Raw genomic sequence first — 23,461 nt, 5'->3', positions numbered from 1 at the left:
CATGGGACATATCGGTAATCGCAACCGCGCGACCAGTGTGGTTGATTTATTATTGGTACACAGTTCGGTTTGCTCTCTTGATTCGACCCACCACATCCCACAACGCACTCCAGATCCCTGAGACTCAGCGTGTGCCATCATCCGTAGCTCTATGCCTCACTGACCATTGCCTCTGCTACCTCAAATTTGGCAGCTGGGATCTTGGTCTCAGAATTAACTGTGGGGATATTTTGCGCTGGTTTCTTTGAGTTCTCTCAGCCAAGCATCTGCTGTGCACTCTTGTAAATCTCAGCACATCACCTTCAAACCCATGTCTCCTGTCTGCTTGAGAGTGTGCGTCCAAGTTAAACAGAGTTTCACCCTTGTTGCTCCATCACCAGGGGTCCGAACCTGCACTGGTTTCCATTCCCTGCTTTGCATTCTCCTGCTTCCAGGTGTCCTGAGGCCTCATCCTGTCTTTGGGAGTAACAGACCTCTCTTCGGCCAGTGTCCTATGCTAAGGGCTGAGTGAGTGGATGTTTCCATTGCTCTGTACATGGGAGCGAGTGAGTGCAGGTTGCACTTCTTCTCTGCCAACTGGGCATCGATGAATCAACACTATCCAGATACATTTCACAGAAATGTGATATTTGCTTAGCTCTTTGTTTCTATACAGCCGTGGTGGGAGGGATTGTCTGAAGACAACTATTTTGACATTGTGTTGATATCCCATTTGCAGTCTTTAAGAAGTTTAACAGAACTCATTTACATGTTTTGGGAGTTATACGAAAATGGAGTTATTTTTTGAAACACACTAAATCGACCTAGAAGCCAGACTTGTCAATTTTGGTAACATTTTGTCAGCTCTACGGAAAAGCTAGACAGATAGAATGCAAACTAGCAGTCCAAACTGTTCAAGGGGTCATGTCAGCTCTTTAAGGTTGAAGCCTCCGAAACCAACAGGAACCATGAAATAACTTTTGGAAACATGGAATAACCCCCAACCTTGGATACACTTGTGCATGTGGTGCCCTGTATCCCAATGACACCTACTGGCCAATGTTGGCATTTCAAGGGGTAACATCCCTCTCTAGGAAAATACAAGAGGAAACAAACCAAATATATACATTTAGGTTTGAATCCAAAAGCACCTAGAGGCATTCTAGCTAGGAGAATCCTGCTGCAGTTATGCTAGTCTATTGAGAACCAGGTGTTTTTCTATCAGTGTTGAGAACGCTTAATCATCCGATCCTGTAGTTTAAAGCCATTTAACGCAACCAAGTCTGCACCCCCATGATATAGTGCCCCCGGGGGCTTGACTCAAGTGATAGACGATCCACATAAGCTGTGTCTTTAATGTCATTGGCGACTTTTACAGTTCAGTTCACTTTCTGACTTGTACTATTTACCTTCACTGTCTTGAAAAACTGAAGCCTAATACAGATTCATGTTCAGTCAAAGATTCCCCTCACTTACCACACTCCCTTCACCCCAGGGAAGACATAAACACAACATTTGCTGAATCTAGCGGAAGGACATCGTTTCTAGGTGTGAGCTAAGTATTCAATTTTATCTATTTCAGCCGAGACTATTTGACCTTTAAGGTGTTCACTGTTGTTCACAGAGAGTGAAGCTGGAGGAACTCTGATTCTAGGAGGGGCTTGCTCTTCTCGTAATGGCTTCATTGCAGCTCAGGTACTGATCCTTCAAAATGGATGCCTGAGTGGAGGGGAGGCAAGGGCAAGTGCTCACTAGCTAGGCCCAAACCTGGGAAAAGGCTTACCTGGGCTTGTTGAATTTTGGTCTGAATGGCTTGGGAATGCCCCTTGGGACGTGTGGATTCTCACGACCTCTTCCAAGAACAGGAGCGTTTTGATCATCTCTGCCATTTCTTCTCCTTCAGACGTCAGGGACCTTGGACCCGTTATTGGAGAAGAGAATTGAGGAACTTCCTCAAGTCCACGTTGGCACTCCGTATGTTTCTGCCTGTATCAGTGAGTTTCAATATGTCTCATGAATGTCTTTTGAGCCTGGTATCCTCTACAGCTGTCTCCACGCCAGTATTCTCCATTGTAGCAGAACATCTCTCATCCATGTGTTCGCATCTCTCCTCAATCCGTGCAGCCAGCTTACCGGCCAGCTTCTCTTCGTGTCTCCCCTAAAGTCGACTTCACCAGGACTGGGCAAGTCTGAAAGTACCTCGGAGCCTGACCAGTAAGCTGATGACAGGCAGATCTTCCACTGTCTGCCCTTTCAGGTTCTGGAAACTGACCTGTGACCTCAGGTCTTTGGGCAGCAGCAGTATCTCGAACTTACACAGCTTCCCGGACCAAAGACCTAAGCCAAGCTCCACAGAGGGCGGCAGCCCCTCCATCACACTGATCCACCCACAGAACTCTGCCCGGTTACCTAGGATCCAACAGCCACAACAAGCCTCGCGGTAAACACCAACATTCCACCTGGAATCCAACCGCTAACTGCCATCCCCAATGGCTGCTGCATCTTGTCAGTGTTGGGGGAGGGGCTGCATCCGACGAGAGGTTCCTAAGGGAAATGTGATTCTACCCACTAGCGTCCCATGGGCCTTTCTTCTTCCCTCTTTCCTTTTGTTCAGAGCTCTATGCACCGTACCAATGGAGGGAAGTGTGTCCCTTTTCAGTTGATGGTTTCACACGTCTTTAAACTTTCTAACAGTTCACAGTACACAGGGACCCACTAAAGGAGACTTATGTTCCTATAATATCCGTACACCCGGAATACATATGCGTCGCCTGATTTCTGCTGAAACACCCACACTCTCAGGACATGGATCCATTGGATTCATGGGGGCTGAAATTCCAAGAAATGAAACCAACCCCAATGTGCACTTTGCTGTCGGTCTCTTTTGCACTTAGTACACTTTGGCAGAGCTACTTGCCTTTGTTATAGGCTTCTTACATTTCTTCTCTACGTAGCCTAGAATATGGCATTCCTTCATCCTGTTGGAAGACATACAAGTCTACATCACGGACTAGGAATCCATTTGATTCCAAATCGGCATTAGTGTTAGGTCACGATATGCTCTTATGAATCAAAATTTACGAATATGAATGCACGCTTCTGATTTCCGAATACAAGTGTGCTGAGTACATGCAAGCCACGATACTGGGTCGATGCGTTCTGAATGACCCTTGACCTCACCTTGAGTATTTTCTTTTGAATAATCATGGTTCCCTTTGTATATGTCAGCCAACCATACCATTTTGGTGCTTGTTTGTTGGTTTGATTCTTTGTTGGTCTTCTTCTCGCTTGTTTTGCAAACACGTCAGGCCATGCATCTCTCCTTTCGCTTCAAACAGAGTCAAATAAGCTGATTCACTTAAGAGAGTGCTTCCAATCACCTATGATTTCCTGCTTCCCTCTCCCATCTTTAGGGTTTTGATGTCCTCCTTAAGTTCTTCTTCTTTCTTCTCTGCCACACATGCTCTTCTTGCATTTCCAATAATGGTTTCTTCTTTCCATTCCATCTTGCTGCTTTTCTATTCAGGGGAGTTTTCTCAACCTTTCTTTTAGAAAAACTTTTGAACTGCTGAATTCTTTTAAGATTTGCCGGTCTGTAGAATTCTCTAGCTCTGCCGTTATTTGAAATGGTGTTCATGTGGCATAGGCTACCCTAGGTGGCAGCATTTGGCCATTCAGGATATGGTCTGTGTCCTGGCACTCCTCCCTGTCCTGCAATATTGCTGCCGAGATATCAGCTGAAACCCCTCTGGAGGTTTCCTTGTGACTATGTTGTTTCCTCCAGGTGCATTTTAAATCACTCGGATATTCGTGAACTTTGTTGATTTGAATCATACAGCTGCTGGTAGGTCTATTGGGATTCCACCTCCTTCGGATGCTGTGTAATTCCTGAATTCGCATAGATGATTCTTTCTTGGCTTTCAGCAAGTTTCAGTCTGATTTTTCTACAGATAAATTTTCAGACACTTTTTGTTTCTTTATCTCTTGCTTTTCCATCTGGGACTCATGATTTCTATTCTTTCATGCCCTGTCTTAACCCAGGGTTCAACTGCAATGTTTTCATTTGTTTGCACTTGCTTTCCTATGTCTGCTTCTGACCGAGGTTTTTCTCTTCCCCTGTCTTCACAGTCATTCACGCGTCCCTCTGCATTATCTAGTCTGCTAAGGACTGAATTTTAGCCCTGATATTATCACAACCATTGAGTTTCCTGATATTTTTGGCTCGTGTTGAGACTTTCTCTTCCCCTTTTCTGGTATTCTGCCTTTTGTGATTCTGAGACACTGGTGTTCTTCAGTGTTTTCCTGACCTTCATTTTCAACACTTGTTCTGGATAGCGTTTTGCAGACTAGTTGTTTGAAAGCTTATCTTTTGCGCCTTCAATATCTTTGGAACTGAAAATGGTACTTCCTGTTTCTTTTACTGTTCTTCTTCATCTCTACTGGTCAGGTAATATCAGGTATCTAATGTAGACTTCTAGGGCTTTGTTAATTGAAAAATTTAGACTCTTGTCTCTACGCAATTCCATGGGATTTCTGTGAGGACAATTTCTCCTAGGCATTGATGCCATAACCTGTACCTGTGTGTGTTGTTTGGTATATCTCCAATTGCTGGTGTTGCATTAGTTGTGATGAACAACCCATACTACTTCGATTAGCATAACTTCATTTTGATTATACTTATCTCACACTTCTGAAAGTGCACAGGACACTTCCTCTTGTGGAAATGAAGCTTCTAAAAGTTCTCAGCTCTGCATTCTTCTCTATGTCATTTTGGAGTGTTTCCAAAACAGCAAACTGAGAGTGCTCTTCTGCTTTTTATTGCCACGGGAATGTCCCAATGAAATCAGTTCTTTCCAGAGCTTCTCTGTCTACAGAAACACCTGTGGAAGCATATCTATGGATGTCACATATCAGGGCCTGCTGGAATGATCCCGCAGACCTTCCTTGTTGTCCTAGGTGCCGTACCGTGCCGGTGCCATCCAAAATGTAGCATCCGCTTTTGGGAGATAGTGCTGAAATGAATGCTTCCTCTTCTCGCGCTGTGGACTTGGACCACTCTCCCTTGTCCTCTCATCCTTGTGGCACGGGTGCACGAAGGCAACCACAGAGTTGTTGCGCATCCTGTGACTCAAACCAAACCATAATCCCAGCCCAGGTTATGAATGTAGCATATCCTAAGGCTTTTCATTCTGATTTCAAATTCAAGGCCCCCTGGATCCCTCAGACCAGATGCACGATATCTCTGATTCAGCCCCACGCGTGCTCTATTGGCAAAATTCCCAATTGGTCCCTGGTCCTGCAGATGTACTGGGTGTGGCCATGGGACATATCGGTAATCGCAACCGCGCGACCAGTGTGGTTGATTTATTATTGGTACACAGTTCGGTTTGCTCTCTTGATTCGACCCACCACATCCCACAACGCACTCCAGATCCCTGAGACTCAGCGTGTGCCATCATCCGTAGCTCTATGCCTCACTGACCATTGCCTCTGCTACCTCAAATTTGGCAGCTGGGATCTTGGTCTCAGAATTAACTGTGGGGATATTTTGCGCTGGTTTCTTTGAGTTCTCTCAGCCAAGCATCTGCTGTGCACTCTTGTAAATCTCAGCACATCACCTTCAAACCCATGTCTCCTGTCCGCTTGAGAGTGTGCGTCCAAGTTAAACAGAGTTTCACCCTTGTTGCTCCATCACCAGGGGTCCGAACCTGCACTGGTTTCCATTCCCTGCTTTGCATTCTCCTGCTTCCAGGTGTCCTGAGGCCTCATCCTGTCTTTGGGAGTAACAGACCTCTCTTCGGCCAGTGTCCTATGCTAAGGGCTGAGTGAGTGGATGTTTCCATTGCTCTGTACATGGGAGCGAGTGAGTGCAGGTTGCACTTCTTCTCTGCCAACTGGGCATCGATGAATCAACACTATCCAGATACATTTCACAGAAATGTGATATTTGCTTAGCTCTTTGTTTCTATACAGCCGTGGTGGGAGGGATTGTCCGAAGACAACTATTTTGACATTGTGTTGATATCCCATTTGCAGTCTTTAAGAAGTTTAACAGAACTCATTTACATGTTTTGGGAGTTATACGAAAATGGAGTTATTTTTTGAAACACACTAAATCGACCTAGAAGCCAGACTTGTCAATTTTGGTAACATTGTGTCAGCTCTACGGAAAAGCTAGACAGATAGAATGCAAACTAGCAGTCCAAACTGTTCTAGGGGTCATGTCAGCTCTTTAAGGTTGAAGCCTCCGAAACCAACAGGAACCATGAAATAACTTTTGGAAACATGGAATAACCCCCAACCTTGGATACACTTGTGCATGTGGTGCCCTGTATCCCAATGACACCTACTGGCCAATGTTGGCATTTCAAGGGGTAACATCCCTCTCTAGGAAAATACAAGAGGAAACAAACCAAATATATACATTTAGGTTTGAATCCAAAAGCACCTAGAGGCATTCTAGCTAGGAGAATCCTGCTGCAGTTATGCTAGTCTATTGAGAACCAGGTGTTTTTCTATCAGTGTTGAGAACGCTTAATCATCCGATCCTGTAGTTTAAAGCCATTTAACGCAACCAAGTCTGCACCCCCATGATATAGTGCCCCCGGGGGCTTGACTCAAGTGATAGACGATCCACATAAGCTGTGTCTTTAATGTCATTGGCGACTTTTACAGTTCAGTTCACTTTCTGACTTGTACTATTTACCTTCACTGTCTTGAAAAACTGAAGCCTAATACAGATTCATGTTCAGTCAAAGATTCCCCTCACTTACCATACTCCCTTCACCCCAGGGAAGACATAAACACAACATTTGCTGAATCTAGCGGAAGGACATCGTTTCTAGGTGTGAGCTAAGTATTCAATTTTATCTATTTCAGCCGAGACTATTTGACCTTTAAGGTGTTCACTGTTGTTCACAGAGAGTGAAGCTGGAGGAACTCTGATTCTAGGAGGGGCTTGCTCTTCTCGTAATGGCTTCATTGCAGCTCAGGTACTGATCCTTCAAAATGGATGCCTGAGTGGAGGGGAGGCAAGGGCAAGTGCTCACTAGCTAGGCCCAAACCTGGGAAAAGGCTTACCTGGGCTTGTTGAATTTTGGTCTGAATGGCTTGGGAATGCCCCTTGGGACGTGTGGATTCTCACGACCTCTTCCAAGAACAGGAGCGTTTTGATCATCTCTGCCATTTCTTCTCCTTCAGACGTCAGGGACCTTGGACCCGTTATTGGAGAAGAGAATTGAGGAACTTCCTCAAGTCCACGTTGGCACTCCGTATGTTTCTGCCTGTATCAGTGAGTTTCAATATGTCTCATGAATGTCTTTTGAGCCTGGTATCCTCTACAGCTGTCTCCACGCCAGTATTCTCCATTGTAGCAGAACATCTCTCATCCATGTGTTCGCATCTCTCCTCAATCCGTGCAGCCAGCTTACCGGCCAGCTTCTCTTCGTGTCTCCCCTAAAGTCGACTTCACCAGGACTGGGCAAGTCTGAAAGTACCTCGGAGCCTGACCAGTAAGCTGATGACAGGCAGATCTTCCACTGTCTGCCCTTTCAGGTTCTGGAAACTGACCTGTGACCTCAGGTCTTTGGGCAGCAGCAGTATCTCGAACTTACACAGCTTCCCGGACCAAAGACCTAAGCCAAGCTCCACAGAGGGCGGCAGCCCCTCCATCACACTGATCCACCCACAGAACTCTGCCCGGTTACCTAGGATCCAACAGCCACAACAAGCCTCGCGGTAAACACCAACATTCCACCTGGAATCCAACCGCTAACTGCCATCCCCAATGGCTGCTGCATCTTGTCAGTGTTGGGGGAGGGGCTGCATCCGACGAGAGGTTCCTAAGGGAAATGTGATTCTACCCACTAGCGTCCCATGGGCCTTTCTTCTTCCCTCTTTCCTTTTGTTCAGAGCTCTATGCACCGTACCAATGGAGGGAAGTGTGTCCCTTTTCAGTTGATGGTTTCACACGTCTTTAAACTTTCTAACAGTTCACAGTACACAGGGACCCACTAAAGGAGACTTATGTTCCTATAATATCCGTACACCCGGAATACATATGCGTCGCCTGATTTCTGCTGAAACACCCACACTCTCAGGACATGGATCCATTGGATTCATGGGGGCTGAAATTCCAAGAAATGAAACCAACCCCAATGTGCACTTTGCTGTCGGTCTCTTTTGCACTTAGTACACTTTGGCAGAGCTACTTGCCTTTGTTATAGGCTTCTTACATTTCTTCTCTACGTAGCCTAGAATATGGCATTCCTTCATCCTGTTGGAAGACATACAAGTCTACATCACGGACTAGGAATCCATTTGATTCCAAATCGGCATTAGTGTTAGGTCACGATATGCTCTTATGAATCAAAATTTACGAATATGAATGCACGCTTCTGATTTCCGAATACAAGTGTGCTGAGTACATGCAAGCCACGATACTGGGTCGATGCGTTCTGAATGACCCTTGACCTCACCTTGAGTATTTTCTTTTGAATAATCATGGTTCCCTTTGTATATGTCAGCCAACCATACCATTTTGGTGCTTGTTTGTTGGTTTGATTCTTTGTTGGTCTTCTTCTCGCTTGTTTTGCAAACACGTCAGGCCATGCATCTCTCCTTTCGCTTCAAACAGAGTCAAATAAGCTGATTCACTTAAGAGAGTGCTTCCAATCACCTATGATTTCCTGCTTCCCTCTCCCATCTTTAGGGTTTTGATGTCCTCCTTAAGTTCTTCTTCTTTCTTCTCTGCCACACATGCTCTTCTTGCATTTCCAATAATGGTTTCTTCTTTCCATTCCATCTTGCTGCTTTTCTATTCAGGGGAGTTTTCTCAACCTTTCTTTTAGAAAAACTTTTGAACTGCTGAATTCTTTTAAGATTTGCCGGTCTGTAGAATTCTCTAGCTCTGCCGTTATTTGAAATGGTGTTCATGTGGCATAGGCTACCCTAGGTGGCAGCATTTGGCCATTCAGGATATGGTCTGTGTCCTGGCACTCCTCCCTGTCCTGCAATATTGCTGCCGAGATATCAGCTGAAACCCCTCTGGAGGTTTCCTTGTGACTATGTTGTTTCCTCCAGGTGCATTTTAAATCACTCGGATATTCGTGAACTTTGTTGATTTGAATCATACAGCTGCTGGTAGGTCTATTGGGATTCCACCTCCTTCGGATGCTGTGTAATTCCTGAATTCGCATAGATGATTCTTTCTTGGCTTTCAGCAAGTTTCAGTCTGATTTTTCTACAGATAAATTTTCAGACACTTTTTGTTTCTTTATCTCTTGCTTTTCCATCTGGGACTCATGATTTCTATTCTTTCATGCCCTGTCTTAACCCAGGGTTCAACTGCAATGTTTTCATTTGTTTGCACTTGCTTTCCTATGTCTGCTTCTGACCGAGGTTTTTCTCTTCCCCTGTCTTCACAGTCATTCACGCGTCCCTCTGCATTATCTAGTCTGCTAAGGACTGAATTTTAGCCCTGATATTATCACAACCATTGAGTTTCCTGATATTTTTGGCTCGTGTTGAGACTTTGTCTTCCCCTTTTCTGGTATTCTGCCTTTTGTGATTCTGAGACACTGGTGTTCTTCAGTGTTTTCCTGACCTTCATTTTCAACACTTGTTCTGGATAGCGTTTTGCAGACTAGTTGTTTGAAAGCTTATCTTTTGCGCCTTCAATATCTTTGGAACTGAAAATGGTACTTCCTGTTTCTTTTACTGTTCTTCTTCATCTCTACTGGTCAGGTAATATCAGGTATCTAATGTAGACTTCTAGGGCTTTGTTAATTGAAAATTTTAGACTCTTGTCTCTACGCAATTCCACGGGATTTCTGTGAGGACAATTTCTCCTAGGCATTGATGCCATAACCTGTACCTGTGTGTGTTGTTTGGTATATCTCCAATTGCTGGTGTTGCATTAGTTGTGATGAACAACCCATTCTACTTCGATTAGCATAACTTCATTTTGATTATACTTATCTCACACTTCTGAAAGTGCACAGGACACTTCCTCTTGTGGAAATGAAGCTTCTAAAAGTTCTCAGCTCTGCATTCTTCTCTATGTCATTTTGGAGTGTTTCCAAAACAGCAAACTGAGAGTGCTCTTCTGCTTTTTATTGCCACGGGAATGTCCCAATGAAATCAGTTCTTTCCAGAGCTTCTCTGTCTACAGAAACACCAGTGGAAGCATATCTATGGATGTCACATATCAGGGCCTGCTGGAATGATCCCGCAGACCTTCCTTGTTGTCCTAGGTGCCGTACCGTGCCGGTGCCATCCAAAATGTAGCATCCGCTTTTGGGAGATAGTGCTGAAATGAATGCTTCCTCTTCTCGCGCTGTGGACTTGGACCACTCTCCCTTGTCCTCTCATCCTTGTGGCACGGGTGCACGAAGGCAACCACAGAGTTGTTGCGCATCCTGTGACTCAAACCAAACCATAATCCCAGCCCAGGTTATGAATGTAGCATATCCTAAGGCTTTTCATTCTGATTTCAAATTCAAGGCCCCCTGGATCCCTCAGACCAGATGCACGATATCTCTGATTCAGCCCCACGCGTGCTCTATTGGCAAAATTCCCAATTGGTCCCTGGTCCTGCAGATGTACTGGGTGTGGCCATGGGACATATCGGTAATCGCAACCGCGCGACCAGTGTGGTTGATTTATTATTGGTACACAGTTCGGTTTGCTCTCTTGATTCGACCCACCACATCCCACAACGCACTCCAGATCCCTGAGACTCAGCGTGTGCCATCATCCGTAGCTCTATGCCTCACTGACCATTGCCTCTGCTACCTCAAATTTGGCAGCTGGGATCTTGGTCTCAGAATTAACTGTGGGGATATTTTGCGCTGGTTTCTTTGAGTTCTCTCAGCCAAGCATCTGCTGTGCACTCTTGTAAATCTCAGCACATCACCTTCAAACCCATGTCTCCTGTCCGCTTGAGAGTGTGCGTCCAAGTTAAACAGAGTTTCACCTTTGTTGCTCCATCACCAGGGGTCCGAACCTGCACTGGTTTCCATTCCCTGCTTTGCATTCTCCTGCTTCCAGGTGTCCTGAGGCCTCATCCTGTCTTTGGGAGTAACAGACCTCTCTTCGGCCAGTGTCCTATGCTAAGGGCTGAGTGAGTGGATGTTTCCATTGCTCTGTACATGGGAGCGAGTGAGTGCAGGTTGCACTTCTTCTCTGCCAACTGGGCATCGATGAATCAACACTATCCAGATACATTTCACAGAAATGTGATATTTGCTTAGCTCTTTGTTTCTATACAGCCGTGGTGGGAGGGATTGTCCGAAGACAACTATTTTGACATTGTGTTGATATCCCATTTGCAGTCTTTAAGAAGTTTAACAGAACTCATTTACATGTTTTGGGAGTTATACGAAAATGGAGTTATTTTTTGAAACACACTAAATCGACCTAGAAGCCAGACTTGTCAATTTTGGTAACATTTTGTCAGCTGTACGGAAAAGCTAGACAGATAGAATGCAAACTAGCAGTCCAAACTGTTCTAGGGGTCATGTCAGCTCTTTAAGGTTGAAGCCTCCGAAACCAACAGGAACCATGAAATAACTTTTGGAAACATGGAATAACCCCCAACCTTGGATACACTTGTGCATGTGGTGCCCTGTATCCCAATGACACCTACTGGCCAATGTTGGCATTTCAAGGGGTAACATCCCTCTCTAGGAAAATACAAGAGGAAACAAACCAAATATATACATTTAGGTTTGAATCCAAAAGCACCTAGAGGCATTCTAGCTAGGAGAATCCTGCTGCAGTTATGCTAGTCTATTGAGAACCAGGTGTTTTTCTATCAGTGTTGAGAACGCTTAATCATCCGATCCTGTAGTTTAAAGCCATTTAACGCAACCAAGTCTGCACCCCCATGATATAGTGCCCCCGGGGGCTTGACTCAAGTGATAGACGATCCACATAAGCTGTGTCTTTAATGTCATTGGCGACTTTTACAGTTCAGTTCACTTTCTGACTTGTACTATTTACCTTCACTGTCTTGAAAAACTGAAGCCTAATACAGATTCATGTTCAGTCAAAGATTCCCCTCACTTACCATACTCCCTTCACCCCAGGGAAGACATAAACACAACATTTGCTGAATCTAGCGGAAGGACATCGTTTCTAGGTGTGAGCTAAGTATTCAATTTTATCTATTTCAGCCGAGACTATTTGACCTTTAAGGTGTTCACTGTTGTTCACAGAGAGTGAAGCTGGAGGAACTCTGATTCTAGGAGGGGCTTGCTCTTCTCGTAATGGCTTCATTGCAGCTCAGGTACTGATCCTTCAAAATGGATGCCTGAGTGGAGGGGAGGCAAGGGCAAGTGCTCACTAGCTAGGCCCAAACCTGGGAAAAGGCTTACCTGGGCTTGTTGAATTTTGGTCTGAATGGCTTGGGAATGCCCCTTGGGACGTGTGGATTCTCACGACCTCTTCCAAGAACAGGAGCGTTTTGATCATCTCTGCCATTTCTTCTCCTTCAGACGTCAGGGACCTTGGACCCGTTATTGGAGAAGAGAATTGAGGAACTTCCTCAAGTCCACGTTGGCACTCCGTATGTTTCTGCCTGTATCAGTGAGTTTCAATATGTCTCATGAATGTCTTTTGAGCCTGGTATCCTCTACAGCTGTCTCCACGCCAGTATTCTCCATTGTAGCAGAACATCTCTCATCCATGTGTTCGCATCTCTCCTCAATCCGTGCAGCCAGCTTACCGGCCAGCTTCTCTTCGTGTCTCCCCTAAAGTCGACTTCACCAGGACTGGGCAAGTCTGAAAGTACCTCGGAGCCTGACCAGTAAGCTGATGACAGGCAGATCTTCCACTGTCTGCCCTTTCAGGTTCTGGAAACTGACCTGTGACCTCAGGTCTTTGGGCAGCAGCAGTATCTCGAACTTACACAGCTTCCCGGACCAAAGACCTAAGCCAAGCTCCACAGAGGGCGGCAGCCCCTCCATCACACTGATCCACCCACAGAACTCTGCCCGGTTACCTAGGATCCAACAGCCACAACAAGCCTCGCGGTAAACACCAACATTCCACCTGGAATCCAACCGCTAACTGCCATCCCCAATGGCTGCTGCATCTTGTCAGTGTTGGGGGAGGGGCTGCATCCGACGAGAGGTTCCTAAGGGAAATGTGATTCTACCCACTAGCGTCCCATGGGCCTTTCTTCTTCCCTCTTTCCTTTTGTTCAGAGCTCTATGCACCGTACCAATGGAGGGAAGTGTGTCCCTTTTCAGTTGATGGTTTCACACGTCTTTAAACTTTCTAACAGTTCACAGTACACAGGGACCCACTAAAGGAGACTTATGTTCCTATAATATCCGTACACCCGGAATACATATGCGTCGCCTGATTTCTGCTGAAACACCCACACTCTCAGGACATGGATCCATTGGATTCATGGGGGCTGAAATTCCAAGAAATGAAACCAACCCCAATGTGCACTTTGCTGTCGGTCTCTTTTGCACTTAGTACACTTTGGCAGAGCTACTTGCCTTTGTTATAGGCTTCTTACATTTCTTCTCTACGTAGCCTAGAATATGGCATTCCTTCATCCTGTTGGAAGACATACAAGTCTACATCACAGACTAGGAATCCATTTGATTCCAAATCGGCATTAGTGTTAGGTCACGATATGCTCTTATGAATCAAAATTTACGAATATGAATGCACGCTTCTGATTTCCGAATACAAGTGTGCTGAGTACATGCAAGCCACGATACTGGGTCGATGCGTTCTGAATGACCCTTGACCTCACCTTGAGTATTTTCTTTTGAATAATCATGGTTCCCTTTGTATATGTCAGCCAACCATACCATTTTGGTGCTTGTTTGTTGGTTTGATTCTTTGTTGGTCTTCTTCTCGCTTGTTTTGCAAACACGTCAGGCCATGCATCTCTCCTTTCGCTTCAAACAGAGTCAAATAAGCTGATTCACTTAAGAGAGTGCTTCCAATCACCTATGATTTCCTGCTTCCCTCTCCCATCTTTAGGGTTTTGATGTCCTCCTTAAGTTCTTCTTCTTTCTTCTCTGCCACACATGCTCTTCTTGCATTTCCAATAATGGTTTCTTCTTTCCATTCCATCTTGCTGCTTTTCTATTCAGGGGAGTTTTCTCAACCTTTCTTTTAGAAAAACTTTTGAACTGCTGAATTCTTTTAAGATTTGCCGGTCTGTAGAATTCTCTAGCTCTGCCGTTATTTGAAATGGTGTTCATGTGGCATAGGCTACCCTAGGTGGCAGCATTTGGCCATTCAGGATATGGTCTGTGTCCTGGCACTCCTCCCTGTCCTGCAATATTGCTGCCGAGATATCAGCTGAAACCCCTCTGGAGGTTTCCTTGTGACTATGTTGTTTCCTCCAGGTGCATTTTAAATCACTCGGATATTCGTGAACTTTGTTGATTTGAATCATACAGCTGCTGGTAGGTCTATTGGGATTCCACCTCCTTCGGATGCTGTGTAATTCCTGAATTCGCATAGATGATTCTTTCTTGGCTTTCAGCAAGTTTCAGTCTGATTTTTCTACAGATAAATTTTCAGACACTTTTTGTTTCTTTATCTCTTGCTTTTCCATCTGGGACTCATGATTTCTATTCTTTCATGCCCTGTCTTAACCCAGGGTTCAACTGCAATGTTTTCATTTGTTTGCACTTGCTTTCCTATGTCTGCTTCTGACCGAGGTTTTTCTCTTCCCCTGTCTTCACAGTCATTCACGCGTCCCTCTGCATTATCTAGTCTGCTAAGGACTGAATTTTAGCCCTGATATTATCACAACCATTGAGTTTCCTGATATTTTTGGCTCGTGTTGAGACTTTCTCTTCCCCTTTTCTGGTATTCTGCCTTTTGTGATTCTGAGACACTGGTGTTCTTCAGTGTTTTCCTGACCTTCATTTTCAACACTTGTTCTGGATAGCGTTTTGCAGACTAGTTGTTTGAAAGCTTATCTTTTGCGCCTTCAATATCTTTGGAACTGAAAATGGTACTTCCTGTTTCTTTTACTGTTCTTCTTCATCTCTACTGGTCAGGTAATATCAGGTATCTAATGTAGACTTCTAGGGCTTTGTTAATTGAAAAATTTAGACTCTTGTCTCTACGCAATTCCATGGGATTTCTGTGAGGACAATTTCTCCTAGGCATTGATGCCATAACCTGTACCTGTGTGTGTTGTTTGGTATATCTCCAATTGCTGGTGTTGCATTAGTTGTGATGAACAACCCATACTACTTCGATTAGCATAACTTCATTTTGATTATACTTATCTCACACTTCTGAAAGTGCACAGGACACTTCCTCTTGTGGAAATGAAGCTTCTAAAAGTTCTCAGCTCTGCATTCTTCTCTATGTCATTTTGGAGTGTTTCCAAAACAGCAAACTGAGAGTGCTCTTCTGCTTTTTATTGCCACGGGAATGTCCCAATGAAATCAGTTCTTTCCAGAGCTTCTCTGTCTACAGAAACACCAGTGGAAGCATATCTATGGATGTCACATATCAGGGCCTGCTGGAATGATCCCGCAGACCTTCCTTGTTGTCCTAGGTGCCGTACCGTGCCGGTGCCATCCAAAATGTAGCATCCGCTTTTGGGAGATAGTGCTGAAATGAATGCTTCCTCTTCTCGCGCTGTGGACTTGGACCACTCTCCCTTGTCCTCTCATCCTTGTGGCACGGGTGCACGAAGGCAACCACAGAGTTGTTGCGCATCCTGTGACTCAAACCAAACCATAATCCCAGCCCAGGTTATGAATGTAGCATATCCTAAGGCTTTTCATTCTGATTTCAAATTCAAGGCCCCCTGGATCCCTCAGACCAGATGCACGATATCTCTGATTCAGCCCCACGCGTGCTCTATTGGCAAAATTCCCAATTGGTCCCTGGTCCTGCAGATGTACTGGGTGTGGCCATGGGACATATCGGTAATCGCAACCGCGCGACCAGTGTGGTTGATTTATTATTGGTACACAGTTCGGTTTGCTCTCTTGATTCGACCCACCACATCCCACAACGCACTCCAGATCCCTGAGACTCAGCGTGTGCCATCATCCGTAGCTCTATGCCTCACTGACCATTGCCTCTGCTACCTCAAATTTGGCAGCTGGGATCTTGGTCTCAGAATTAACTGTGGGGATATTTTGCGCTGGTTTCTTTGAGTTCTCTCAGCCAAGCATCTGCTGTGCACTCTTGTAAATCTCAGCACATCACCTTCAAACCCATGTCTCCTGTCCGCTTGAGAGTGTGCGTCCAAGTTAAACAGAGTTTCACCCTTGTTGCTCCATCACCAGGGGTCCGAACCTGCACTGGTTTCCATTCCCTGCTTTGCATTCTCCTGCTTCCAGGTGTCCTGAGGCCTCATCCTGTCTTTGGGAGTAACAGACCTCTCTTCGGCCAGTGTCCTATGCTAAGGGCTGAGTGAGTGGATGTTTCCATTGCTCTGTACATGGGAGCGAGTGAGTGCAGGTTGCACTTCTTCTCTGCCAACTGGGCATCGATGAATCAACACTATCCAGATACATTTCACAGAAATGTGATATTTGCTTAGCTCTTTGTTTCTATACAGCCGTGGTGGGAGGGATTGTCCGAAGACAACTATTTTGACATTGTGTTGATATCCCATTTGCAGTCTTTAAGAAGTTTAACAGAACTCATTTACATGTTTTGGGAGTTATACGAAAATGGAGTTATTTTTTGAAACACACTAAATCGACCTAGAAGCCAGACTTGTCAATTTTGGTAACATTTTGTCAGCTGTACGGAAAAGCTAGACAGATAGAATGCAAACTAGCAGTCCAAACTGTTCTAGGGGTCATGTCAGCTCTTTAAGGTTGAAGCCTCCGAAACCAACAGGAACCATGAAATAACTTTTGGAAACATGGAATAACCCCCAACCTTGGATACACTTGTGCATGTGGTGCCCTGTATCCCAATGACACCTACTGGCCAATGTTGGCATTTCAAGGGGTAACATCCCTCTCTAGGAAAATACAAGAGGAAACAAACCAAATATATACATTTAGGTTTGAATCCAAAAGCACCTAGAGGCATTCTAGCTAGGAGAATCCTGCTGCAGTTATGCTAGTCTATTGAGAACCAGGTGTTTTTCTATCAGTGTTGAGAACGCTTAATCATCCGATCCTGTAGTTTAAAGCCATTTAACGCAACCAAGTCTGCACCCCCATGATATAGTGCCCCCGGGGGCTTGACTCAAGTGATAGACGATCCACATAAGCTGTGTCTTTAATGTCATTGGCGACTTTTACAGTTCAGTTCACTTTCTGACTTGTACTATTTACCTTCACTGTCTTGAAAAACTGAAGCCTAATACAGATTCATGTTCAGTCAAAGATTCCCCTCACTTACCACACTCCCTTCACCCCAGGGAAGACATAAACACAACATTTGCTGAATCTAGCGGAAGGACATCGTTTCTAGGTGTGAGCTAAGTATTCAATTTTATCTATTTCAGCCGAGACTATTTGACCTTTAAGGTGTTCACTGTTGTTCACAGAGAGTGAAGCTGGAGGAACTCTGATTCTAGGAGGGGCTTGCTCTTCTCGTAATGGCTTCATTGCAGCTCAGGTACTGATCCTTCAAAATGGATGCCTGAGTGGAGGGGAGGCAAGGGCAAGTGCTCACTAGCTAGGCCCAAACCTGGGAAAAGGCTTACCTGGGCTTGTTGAATTTTGGTCTGAATGGCTTGGGAATGCCCCTTGGGACGTGTGGATTCTCACGACCTCTTCCAAGAACAGGAGCGTTTTGATCATCTCTGCCATTTCTTCTCCTTCAGACGTCAGGGACCTTGGACCCGTTATTGGAGAAGAGAATTGAGGAACTTCCTCAAGTCCACGTTGGCACTCCGTATGTTTCTGCCTGTATCAGTGAGTTTCAATATGTCTCATGAATGTCTTTTGAGCCTGGTATCCTCTACAGCTGTCTCCACGCCAGTATTCTCCATTGTAGCAGAACATCTCTCATCCATGTGTTCGCATCTCTCCTCAATCCGTGCAGCCACCTTACCGGCCAGCTTCTCTTCGTGTCTCCCCTAAAGTCGACTTCACCAGGACTGGGCAAGTCTGAAAGTACCTCGGAGCCTGACCAGTAAGCTGATGACAGGCAGATCTTCCACTGTCTGCCCTTTCAGGTTCTGGAAACTGACCTGTGACCTCAGGTCTTTGGGCAGCAGCAGTATCTCGAACTTACACAGCTTCCCGGACCAAAGACCTAAGCCAAGCTCCACAGAGGGCGGCAGCCCCTCCATCACACTGATCCACCCACAGAACTCTGCCCGGTTACCTAGGATCCAACAGCCACAACAAGCCTCGCCGTACACACCAACATTCCACCTGGAATCCAACTGCTAACTGCCATCCCCAATGGCTGCTGCATCTTGTCAGTGTTGGGGGAGGGGCTGCATCCGACGAGAGGTTCCTAAGGTAAATGTGATTCTACCCACTAGCGTCCCATGGGCCTTTCTTCTTCCCTCTTTCCTTTTGTTCAGAGCTCTATGCACCGTACCAATGGAGGGAAGTGTGTCCCTTTTCAGTTGATGGTTTCACACGTCTTTAAACTTTCTAACAGTTCACAGTACACAGGGACCCACTAAAGGAGACTTATGTTCCTATAATATCCGTACACCCGGAATACATATGCGTCGCCTGATTTCTGCTGAAACACCCACACTCTCAGGACATGGATCCATTGGATTCATGGGGGCTGAAATTCCAAGAAATGAAACCAACCCCAATGTGCACTTTGCTGTCGGTCTCTTTTGCACTTAGTACACTTTGGCAGAGCTACTTGCCTTTGTTATAGGCTTCTTACATTTCTTCTCTACGTAGCCTAGAATATGGCATTCCTTCATCCTGTTGGAAGACATACAAGTCTACATCACGGACTAGGAATCCATTTGATTCCAAATCGGCATTAGTGTTAGGTCACGATATGCTCTTATGAATCAAAGTTTACGAATATGAATGCACGCTTCTGATTTCCGAATACAAGTGTGCTGAGTACATGCAAGCCACGATACTGGGTCGATGCGTTCTGAATGACCCTTGACCTCACCTTGAGTATTTTCTTTTGAATAATCATGGTTCCCTTTGTATATGTCAGCCAACCATACCATTTTGGTGCTTGTTTGTTGGTTTGATTCTTTGTTGGTCTTCTTCTCGCTTGTTTTGCAAACACGTCAGGCCATGCATCTCTCCTTTCGCTTCAGACAGAGTCAAATAAGCTGATTCACTTAAGAGAGTGCTTCCAATCACCTATGATTTCCTGCTTCCCTCTCCCATCTTTAGGGTTTTGATGTCCTCCTTAAGTTCTTCTTCTTTCTTCTCTGCCACACATGCTCTTCTTGCATTTCCAATAATGGTTTCTTCTTTCCATTCCATCTTGCTGCTTTTCTATTCAGGGGAGTTTTCTCAACCTTTCTTTTAGAAAAACTTTTGAACTGCTGAATTCTTTTAAGATTTGCCGGTCTGTAGAATTCTCTAGCTCTGCCGTTATTTGAAATGGTGTTCATGTGGCATAGGCTACCCTAGGTGGCAGCATTTGGCCATTCAGGATATGGTCTGTGTCCTGGCACTCCTCCCTGTCCTGCAATATTGCTGCCGAGATATCAGCTGAAACCCCTCTGGAGGTTTCCTTGTGACTATGTTGTTTCCTCCAGGTGCATTTTAAATCACTCGGATATTCGTGAACTTTGTTGATTTGAATCATACAGCTGCTGGTAGGTCTATTGGGATTCCACCTCCTTCGGATGCTGTGTAATTCCTGAATTCGCATAGATGATTCTTTCTTGGCTTTCAGCAAGTTTCAGTCTGATTTTTCTACAGATAAATTTTCAGACACTTTTTGTTTCTTTATCTCTTGCTTTTCCATCTGGGACTCATGATTTCTATTCTTTCATGCCCTGTCTTAACCCAGGGTTCAACTGCAATGTTTTCATTTGTTTGCACTTGCTTTCCTATGTCTGCTTCTGACCGAGGTTTTTCTCTTCCCCTGTCTTCACAGTCATTCACGCGTCCCTCTGCATTATCTAGTCTGCTAAGGACTGAATTTTAGCCCTGATATTATCACAACCATTGAGTTTCCTGATATTTTTGGCTCGTGTTGAGACTTTCTCTTCCCCTTTTCTGGTATTCTGCCTTTTGTAATTCTGAGACACTGGTGTTCTTCAGTGTTTTCCTGACCTTCATTTTCAACACTTGTTCTGGATAGCGTTTTGCAGACTAGTTGTTTGAAAGCTTATCTTTTGCGCCTTCAATATCTTTGGAACTGAAAATGGTACTTCCTGTTTCTTTTACTGTTCTTCTTCATCTCTACTGGTCAGGTAATATCAGGTATCTAATGTAGACTTCTAGGGCTTTGTTAATTGAAAAATTTAGACTCTTGTCTCTACGCAATTCCATGGGATTTCTGTGAGGACAATTTCTCCTAGGCATTGATGCCATAACCTGTACCTGTGTGTGTTGTTTGGTATATCTCCAATTGCTGGTGTTGCATTAGTTGTGATGAACAACCCATACTACTTCGATTAGCATAACTTCATTTTGATTATACTTATCTCACACTTCTGAAAGTGCACAGGACACTTCCTCTTGTGGAAATGAAGCTTCTAAAAGTTCTCAGCTCTGCATTCTTCTCTATGTCATTTTGGAGTGTTTCCAAAACAGCAAACTGAGAGTGCTCTTCTGCTTTTTATTGCCACGGGAATGTCCCAATGAAATCAGTTCTTTCCAGAGCTTCTCTGTCTACAGAAACACCTGTGGAAGCATATCTATGGATGTCACATATCAGGGCCTGCTGGAATGATCCCGCAGACCTTCCTTGTTGTCCTAGGTGCCGTACCGTGCCGGTGCCATCCAAAATGTAGCATCCGCTTTTGGGAGATAGTGCTGAAATGAATGCTTCCTCTTCTCGCGCTGTGGACTTGGACCACTCTCCCTTGTCCTCTCATCCTTGTGGCACGGGTGCACGAAGGCAACCACAGAGTTGTTGCGCATCCTGTGACTCAAACCAAACCATAATCCCAGCCCAGGTTATGAATGTAGCATATCCTAAGGCTTTTCATTCTGATTTCAAATTCAAGGCCCCCTGGATCCCTCAGACCAGATGCACGATATCTCTGATTCAGCCCCACGCGTGCTCTATTGGCAAAATTCCCAATTGGTCCCTGGTCCTGCAGATGTACTGGGTGTGGCCATGGGACATATCGGTAATCGCAACCGCGCGACCAGTGTGGTTGATTTATTATTGGTACACAGTTCAGTTTGCTCTCTTGATTCGACCCACCACATCCCACAACGCACTCCAGATCCCTGAGACTCAGCGTGTGCCATCATCCGTAGCTCTATGCCTCACTGACCATTGCCTCTGCTACCTCAAATTTGGCAGCTTGGATCTTGGTCTCAGAATTAACTGTGGGGATATTTTGCGCTGGTTTCTTTGAGTTCTCTCAGCCAAGCATCTGCTGTGCACTCTTGTAAATCTCAGCACATCACCTTCAAACCCATGTCTCCTGTCCGCTTGAGAGTGTGCGTCCAAGTTAAACAGAGTTTCACCCTTGTTGCTCCATCACCAGGGGTCCGAACCTGCACTGGTTTCCATTCCCTGCTTTGCATTCTCCTGCTTCCAGGTGTCCTGAGGCCTCATCCTGTCTTTGGGAGTAACAGACCTCTCTTCGGCCAGTGTCCTATGCTAAGGGCTGAGTGAGTGGATGTTTCCATTGCTCTGTACATGGGAGCGAGTGAGTGCAGGTTGCACTTCTTCTCTGCCAACTGGGCATCGATGAATCAACACTATCCAGATACATTTCACAGAAATGTGATATTTGCTTAGCTCTTTGTTTCTATACAGCCGTGGTGGGAGGGATTGTCCGAAGACAACTATTTTGACATTGTGTTGATATCCCATTTGCAGTCTTTAAGAAGTTTAACAGAACTCATTTACATGTTTTGGGAGTTATACGAAAATGGAGTTATTTTTTGAAACACACTAAATCGACCTAGAAGCCAGACTTGTCAATTTTGGTAACATTTTGTCAGCTCTACGGAAAAGCTAGACAGATAGAATGCAAACTAGCAGTCCAAACTGTTCTAGGGGTCATGTCAGCTCTTTAAGGTTGAAGCCTCCGAAACCAACAGGAACCATGAAATAACTTTTGGAAACATGGAATAACCCCCAACCTTGGATACACTTGTGCATGTGGTGCCCTGTATCCCAATGACACCTACTGGCCAATGTTGGCATTTCAAGGGGTAACATCCCTCTCTAGGAAAATACAAGAGGAAACAAACCAAATATATACATTTAGGTTTGAATCCAAAAGCACCTAGAGGCATTCTAGCTAGGAGAATCCTGCTGCAGTTATGCTAGTCTATTGAGAACCAGGTGTTTTTCTATCAGTGTTGAGAACGCTTAATCATCCGATCCTGTAGTTTAAAGCCATTTAACGCAACCAAGTCTGCACCCCCATGATATAGTGCCCCCGGGGGCTTGACTCAAGTGATAGACGATCCACATAAGCTGTGTCTTTAATGTCATTGGCGACTTTTACAGTTCAGTTCACTTTCTGACTTGTACTATTTACCTTCACTGTCTTGAAAAACTGAAGCCTAATACAGATTCATGTTCAGTCAAAGATTCCCCTCACTTACCATACTCCCTTCACCCCAGGGAAGACATAAACACAACATTTGCTGAATCTAGCGGAAGGACATCGTTTCTAGGTGTGAGCTAAGTATTCAATTTTATCTATTTCAGCCGAGACTATTTGACCTTTAAGGTGTTCACTGTTGTTCACAGAGAGTGAAGCTGGAGGAACTCTGATTCTAGGAGGGGCTTGCTCTTCTCGTAATGGCTTCATTGCAGCTCAGGTACTGATCCTTCAAAATGGATGCCTGAGTGGAGGGGAGGCAAGGGCAAGTGCTCACTAGCTAGGCCCAAACCTGGGAAAAGGCTTACCTGGGCTTGTTGAATTTTGGTCTGAATGGCTTGGGAATGCCCCTTGGGACGTGTGGATTCTCACGACCTCTTCCAAGAACAGGAGCGTTTTGATCATCTCTGCCATTTCTTCTCCTTCAGACGTCAGGGACCTTGGACCCGTTATTGGAGAAGAGAATTGAGGAACTTCCTCAAGTCCACGTTGGCACTCCGTATGTTTCTGCCTGTATCAGTGAGTTTCAATATGTCTCATGAATGTCTTTTGAGCCTGGTATCCTCTACAGCTGTCTCCACGCCAGTATTCTCCATTGTAGCAGAACATCTCTCATCCATGTGTTCGCATCTCTCCTCAATCCGTGCAGCCAGCTTACCGGCCAGCTTCTCTTCGTGTCTCCCCTAAAGTCGACTTCACCAGGACTGGGCAAGTCTGAAAGTACCTCGGAGCCTGACCAGTAAGCTGATGACAGGCAGATCTTCCACTGTCTGCCCTTTCAGGTTCTGGAAACTGACCTGTGACCTCAGGTCTTTGGGC

General features: G+C 45.2%; 3 long non-coding RNA genes across 5 annotated transcripts; all 3 read left to right on the top strand.

The window, feature by feature from the left end:
- The first annotated feature begins 1,448 nt into the window (after nt 1-1,448).
- On the top strand, nt 1,449-2,327 carry LOC140692750 (uncharacterized). 3 transcript variants are annotated; one of them, XR_012068317.1, is made up of 3 exons: nt 1,449-1,674; nt 1,883-1,953; nt 2,104-2,327. It is a non-coding gene; the product is annotated as an uncharacterized lncRNA (long non-coding RNA). The 3 variants fall into 3 exon arrangements; XR_012068319.1 differs by having other exon boundaries at nt 1,883-1,973; nt 2,104-2,309; XR_012068318.1 differs by having other exon boundaries at nt 2,056-2,289.
- A 4,435-nt stretch (nt 2,328-6,762) lies between these two features.
- Nucleotides 6,763-7,570, top strand: LOC140692751 (uncharacterized). Its single transcript, XR_012068320.1, has 3 exons — nt 6,763-6,971; nt 7,180-7,270; nt 7,353-7,570. It is a non-coding gene; the product is annotated as an uncharacterized lncRNA (long non-coding RNA).
- Nucleotides 7,571-18,235: 10,665 nt separating this feature from the next.
- LOC140692778 (uncharacterized) lies at nt 18,236-23,461 on the top strand. The gene is made up of 4 exons (XR_012068350.1): nt 18,236-18,419; nt 22,792-22,862; nt 23,071-23,161; nt 23,244-23,461. It is a non-coding gene; the product is annotated as an uncharacterized lncRNA (long non-coding RNA).

The sequence above is a fragment of the Vicugna pacos genome, unplaced genomic scaffold (genome assembly GCF_048564905.1).
Source record: "Vicugna pacos unplaced genomic scaffold, VicPac4 scaffold_17, whole genome shotgun sequence".
Classification (NCBI taxonomy): domain Eukaryota; kingdom Metazoa; phylum Chordata; class Mammalia; order Artiodactyla; family Camelidae; genus Vicugna; species Vicugna pacos.
This window is presented reverse-complemented; position numbering and strand designations above follow the sequence as displayed.